General features: G+C 36.0%; 1 pseudogene; it reads right to left on the bottom strand.

The window, feature by feature from the left end:
* Positions 1-3,789: 3,789 nt before the first annotated feature.
* Positions 3,790-4,722, bottom strand: LOC106842389 (olfactory receptor 5J3-like; annotated as a pseudogene).
* Between the last annotated feature and the right edge of the window lie 1,727 nt (positions 4,723-6,449).

Below are 6,449 nucleotides of genomic sequence, written 5' to 3'. Positions count from 1 at the left end.
GCAAATATCTTGAGAGGGCTGCTGGCCTTGTGTTTGCTGCAGGCTTCTACCTCTGGTGGGACGTTATCAATCAAACAGGCAGAGACAGAAAGATGTCACTTTATTTTTCCAGCTCAGTCTGAATCTCCTTGTGCTTCAGAAAGTAAATTCTATTCCTCTGTGCCTGGCTTTCAGCAGGATCAAAATCTGGCAAACGTTTTGAGAAAGAGATCTACATTACATTTGTTTTTGACTCTTCCGTCTACCAGACATTTGTGTCTTCTAAGTGCAGCAAGAGTGGCAGAAATTTCACTGTGCCTCTGTGGCCCAGAAAGAGCTTCTTACAGACTCCACCCTGTCCCATCCAATTTCCCAGGGGGAAACAGTTGGATGTTTAAGGTCCTTTATAATCCATTTCATCTTGTCAGCCCACATAACTGCTTAAAGCTCCACTGTTTTCTCTTTCCCCCAAAGCAGCCGCAGGGCGCATATTCAGAATCAGTAGCCCTTCTTTTGGTAGCTCACAATCTGTAATATTTGTATTATTTGGGGCACAATCAAAAATTCGTCTTTATAGAAGAATTTTGTACAGAAAACTTCTTCTTTACAGAAGTTCTCCACCAAATTCTATCTATCTATCTATCTATCTATCTATCTGTCTATCTATCTACCTATCTACTAATCTACCATCTATCTATCATCTATTGTCTCTCTGTCCCTCTATCTATTTATTTACTTACTTGTACTCCAGGCCTGATCAGTCTCAGAATATGCGTAATGCTCTGAGAGGAAATGCAAGCAAGTGTGGTGAAACCTCCAAAGTATCTGCCAAAACTCTACTGGTTCCCCTGAACATTTACAGAACACACTATGAATGACGTCTGTATTTTCAAGTGTTCCCTGAACTAGTGGGACAAAACTCAGCTCATTTCTCCAAGTTTACATCCCTCTGAATTTTAAGCCACTCCACTTCTCTTTTCCTTAATAGCTACTCACTTTTTTCAAGAGATAACTTCTGTATCTTATCTTGCTTTTCTTGTTATTTTTGCGTAAATGCTGTTTTCATCATAAGGTCTTGAATGCATCCAGAAGTGAAAGTGCTCCTGTCATTTTATAAGCACTTTTCCTTGTTTTCCTAACTTTATATTGAAATATTTCACACTTATAAAAGAAATTCAAGTATATCTTCAGGACATTTGGTCCTGTCCAAAACATCCATAAGACATTTGATCCATAAAATATTTGATCCATAAGATATTTGGTCCAGGCCAAAAAGTCCTTAATGTTTGGTCTTGTCCAAAATATCCTTGAGCATATTTGGTCTACACTGAATGGTTTTGGACATGACCAAATCTCAAGGACCTTTTGGCCTGGACCAAATGTGTTAATGGCCATTTTGGACAGGACCAAATATCTGCTAGCCCAAGAATAATACAAACTTGATAGAATAGTTAAATAATCACTTACATACCCCTTATTTATAACAGTAATTTTAATTGCTACATTTGCTTTAACACTCTCTCAATCTCTGTCTTACTATATGCACATATATATACATATATTTAATTTCATGTAGTAATAACACAATATTATTTTCTAATATCCAGTACATATCCATGCTTTTCCAAAGTTTGAGATCTAAAGTTAGGTAATACATTCATTTTCTCACAATACTCTGCAAGCTTTGTTTAGTGTGCTATATCACAAAATCGTGTTTCTTAACTTTGAAATTTTTTTAAACTCATGTTTTTTAAATGTCTGATATCCTTAAACTTGACAGCATTATTCATCTTTTAATATTTTTCTATCTTGCAGAATTTCAGCTCTTAGGAGATACTAAAATCACATTAAACTGTGTATCTAATCTGTATTTATCTATATTTGTCCATATATCATCATCATCATCTGTCTAATCCATCTACCTATCTATGTATGAAACTTTTTGACGTGGTATAATTATTTTCTCTTTACAAGTGAAAAAATTTAATTTAGGAAATTTAAGTATCTCATCTACTGTTAAAGAATTAGAACACATCCTTCGATGCATATTGAGGCTTTTTTTTGGTCCTATCATACGATCAACTTTGCCAGTATCGCATATTTGCTTGAAAACATACACATATTGTCGATTTTTGGTTGTGTTATAATAATATTTTGTTAGCTCATTTTGGAGTCATTTTTGACTCTTCTCTTTCCCTCACAATCCTGCCAGGTCTAGCACCAAAATATATCTCATATCAGCTTTTCTCAAGAATTTCACTATGATAGCTCTGGTCTGACATGCCATCAACTCTTGGCTGAATTATTGTGCGGTCTCCTGCCTGGACTTCTGTCTTCCACTTTTGCCATTCTATGGTCTATTTCTTATCAATACAGTAGCCAGCGTGAGCTTGTTAATCTGCAAAGTGGATCATACGACTCTTATGCCTGACTGTCCCTGTGCCTTTCTCTTCACTCAAATTCAGAGTGCCTACATACACCCTACATGATCTGGAACCCTTTTCCTCTCTGGAAACATCTCCTGCTATATCTCTTCTTGCTCTCTGCTCCATTTTGGATCTTGAACACTTCATGAAACCTCTCACCTCTTTGACTTTGTTATTGATTATGCTCTCTTCCTAGAAAGTTCTTCCTTCAGAAATTCTAATGACACACAGATTCTTAAGTTTCTTATTATTTCTCTTAATCAATCCATCTTATTAGGCACATGGGTTCAAAACCTTCCAGTCATGTAAACATTTGCTTCTCAAAGAAAAAATAATCATTTCTCAAGTCCTATTGATGATTTTCACGAACTATCATTTAAATATATCCTCTTCTCCATGTTACTCATGTATAACATTTCTTACCTCCCTCTGAGTATTTTTTTCTCTTCACATTCACAATAATTTTTTCCAAATTTGTTCTTCTACGTTCCAATATACCGATAACAGTGGCATCACAGGAATTTTCTTAAAGTGTGCTATTTGCATTTAATTTAGGGTTTAAAATATTAGCTATTGAGGGAATCTTAAAACAGGTTATACTGGCACTACTAAGCCTTCATACATATGGCCCTAAATAACTTGCCAACCTTATTTGTTAATGCTTTTGGTTAAAAATTCCATGCTGGAGCCAAATTCATATATATTCTTTAAATAGTCTTTCCCATTTACCATATTTCTCCATTTCCTGTTCCTCTAACATCTTTTGCTCTATACTTTAAACCTCTCTACTTTTGGATCACACAGAGGAACTGGTACAATAAAAGCACTCAGTAGAAGTACATTGAATGAATAAACTATAAGTAACTAGAATTACTTTTTCGATAGCCATTTTTTATAAGATATGGTTAAGATACGTAATTTAAATACAAAATTTAAGATACATATTTTTACTTAAATGACAGCATTTGTAGAACAAAAAATAATGGTATGATCTAAGAAAATCATGGCAAGGGAAAATTTAAATTTTTCTCCAAGATAACAATGCATTTAATAAATGCTTACTGCTGGAGTATTCTTTTGATTTAAGTCAATGTCAGATTCCTTTTAAATCCAAGGTGAGCTCTGTTAGAGTTTATCATGGGGCTTTGTTGGAAAAAAATATTTATCAGCTCTTGAGAGAATGAAACTATTAAGCTACCAAACAGTGAATAGTTAAATAAAGTGATATTTAGTCTTCAGATCAAACTCAACCCTCATGTCTCAAATTGCTTGAGAGTATCCTCACTATGGTTTTGCTTGTGATCGTTTCTGTGGTACAATTTTAAACAAAGTCTATCTGTTTGTGGGCTAATGTTAGGTTAACAAAGCTGTAGAAAAGAATGAGTCAGGTGGAAGTTCTCTTCCAGAATATTGAACTTTTTGCTGTATCTTTCATATCCTTATTCCTTAGGCTGTAAATCAGTGTTTGTGGCATGGGAATCATCAGGTATAAAACACGCAGAGGCCTTCTCCTGTTCCAGGGAATACTGAGAGCTTGGCTGGATGTAACTAAAGGTCACAGACCCATAAAACAAGGTCACGTCAGTCAGTTGGGAGGCACAAGTGGAGAAGGCTTTGTGCCTTCCCTCAGCTGAACAGATTCTCTGGATGGCAATGATAATGTGAATATAAGAGACCATGATGATAATGAAAGTGAACATTCCAGTGACCGCAGAGAATATTAAAAGCAAGATTTCATTGTTATAGATATCAGAGCAAGAGAGTCTCAGAAGAGGGGGAATGTCACGGAAATAGTGATTCACAATGTTATGATGAGAGAAGTCTAGTTTGAGCAAACATATTGTGTGTGTCAGTGAGTTAATGAGGCCACCCAAGCAAGATGCCAGGACCATCTGAATACAAAGCTTTTGGGTCATAATGACTGTATACAAAAAGGGTTTGGCTATTGCTACATAGCGATCATAAGCCATCATAGACAGGAGATGCCCTCTGTGGTCACATACACTGCAAAAAAGATACTCTGTAGGACACAGCCAGAAAATGTGCTGGACTTGTGTTTTGATAGGAAGTTGGCCAGCATCTTAGGAGCAAAGACAGTAGAGTAGCAGATGCCACAAAGAGAGGTTGCTAAGGAAGAAGTACATAGGAGTATGAAGTTGGGCACCTAACCAGATCAATATGATCATCCCCCAGTTACCTACCAGAGTGATGAAATAAATAAGCATGAAAAGCAAAAGGAGAGGGATTTGCAAATGAGGATTTCAGTTAGACCTACCAGAAGAAATTCTTTCACCTCTATATGATTCCAACTGGCCATAGATGCAGGTCTATATAACTCTTTAGTTGCAGAACAAGATGATATCACTCAGATGAAAAAAAAAATGATCTCCTCCATGACCTTTAGTCCATAATAGCATGGAGTATTTAAGTTTACCCTGTAGTTGGATGAAGATAAAAATTAACTTCAGGGGCCTCCCGGTGGTGCAGCGGTTAAGTTCCCACGTTCTACTTCTGCGGCCCAGGGTTCGCCGCTTCAGATCCCCGGTGCAGACATGGCACTGCTTGGCAAGCCATGCTGTGGTAAGTGGCTCACATAGAAAGTAGAGGAAGATGGGCACGGATGTTAGCTTAGGGACAGTCTTCCTCAGCAAAACGAGGAGGATTGGCAGCAGATGTTAGCCCACAGCTAATATCCCTCAAAAAAAAAAAATTAACTTCAGCAGTGGACCACATGTGTACTAGACAATTCATTTATAGTGACTCAAATGTTTGGAATTAGAGAAAATTTATTTCCTACTTTTCATTTTTCACATATAAAAATTGGGATAAGTAAACTCTCACAGATCAAAAAAGTATTAATTGTCAGAACTGAAAGTCACCCAGATATGCCTTGTACTAAAGCTCTGATTCATTCTATGATGTACACAAGTCCTCTGCTTCCATGGGCTGCAAACTGTGGCACCCTATGACAGAAATTATTTCCTCATCCTCTGGCTATTTTTCTCCTATATTTTCACGCCTAGTTAACTCACAACACTGACTTTCACAGTATGCAATGCTCTTCTTTTCCAAATCTCAAACACAAAAACTTGTTTTTGGCTGACTTTCTGCTCAGATTCCCCAGATGGAGAATTAATTACTGTGCCCTCCAAAAGAGTTGCATTAGGAGAAAGAGATGGAGAAATCTTTTCATTTACTACTTAGTATTAATGATAATCCAAAAATAGCAATGGAATTTAACTTGAAAACCCTTTCTTTTTGCATCTTTGTATAAATTCACTTTTACATCTCTGTTTTTTATCCGCATTACAACAGGAAACCCAGAAACCCAATGCAGAGGTAAGGTGGGAGTGTGAGCTACCAAAACTCTATTGGATATGTCCTACTTTCAAAAATATAGGTTGTCACCTACTTTCACTTCTTTTTTTGACATAGCAAAACACCAATTCAACAATATTTATGGTTAAATATTAATACATTCATTCATATATGCTTTAATACATTTAATAAATATATATTACTTACTACTTGAGCCAAGAAATATGTGCTAGAGATGAAGCAGCTCACAGGACAAATGTCCTACTTTGAAGGAATTCGCATTATATTAGGGAAATAAATAAGTGCATACTGATATACTATATATGTATTGATATATTATATACAATAATGTTGAGTTTTATGAAGAAAAGTAAAGCAAGGAAGGGTGAATAGATAGAGATGATAGGTACTCTGTTATATAGTATATTCATTCCTATTGCTACTTTAACAATATACCAAAAAAATCATGGCTTAAAACAACAAATATGCCTTTCCTGCAAGGCACTATGTTAGGCATTAGAGACCTCAAATAAGATATATGGTTTGTGTTCTCATGAAACTTGATGTCTACTGAGGTCAAAATTTGGGTAATCTTGTGATGCAATCTTCAAATATTACTAAATCAAAACCAAAATCTTCATGCTATGGGTATTGTCATGTGGGGGACTGGAATTGGCCACCCCAAGATATGTTTTTTTGGTGTGAGGATTATTTTGGACTCGTTAC

This window comes from Equus asinus, chromosome 17 (genome assembly GCF_041296235.1).
Source record: "Equus asinus isolate D_3611 breed Donkey chromosome 17, EquAss-T2T_v2, whole genome shotgun sequence".
NCBI lineage: Eukaryota > Metazoa > Chordata > Mammalia > Perissodactyla > Equidae > Equus > Equus asinus.
This window is presented reverse-complemented; position numbering and strand designations above follow the sequence as displayed.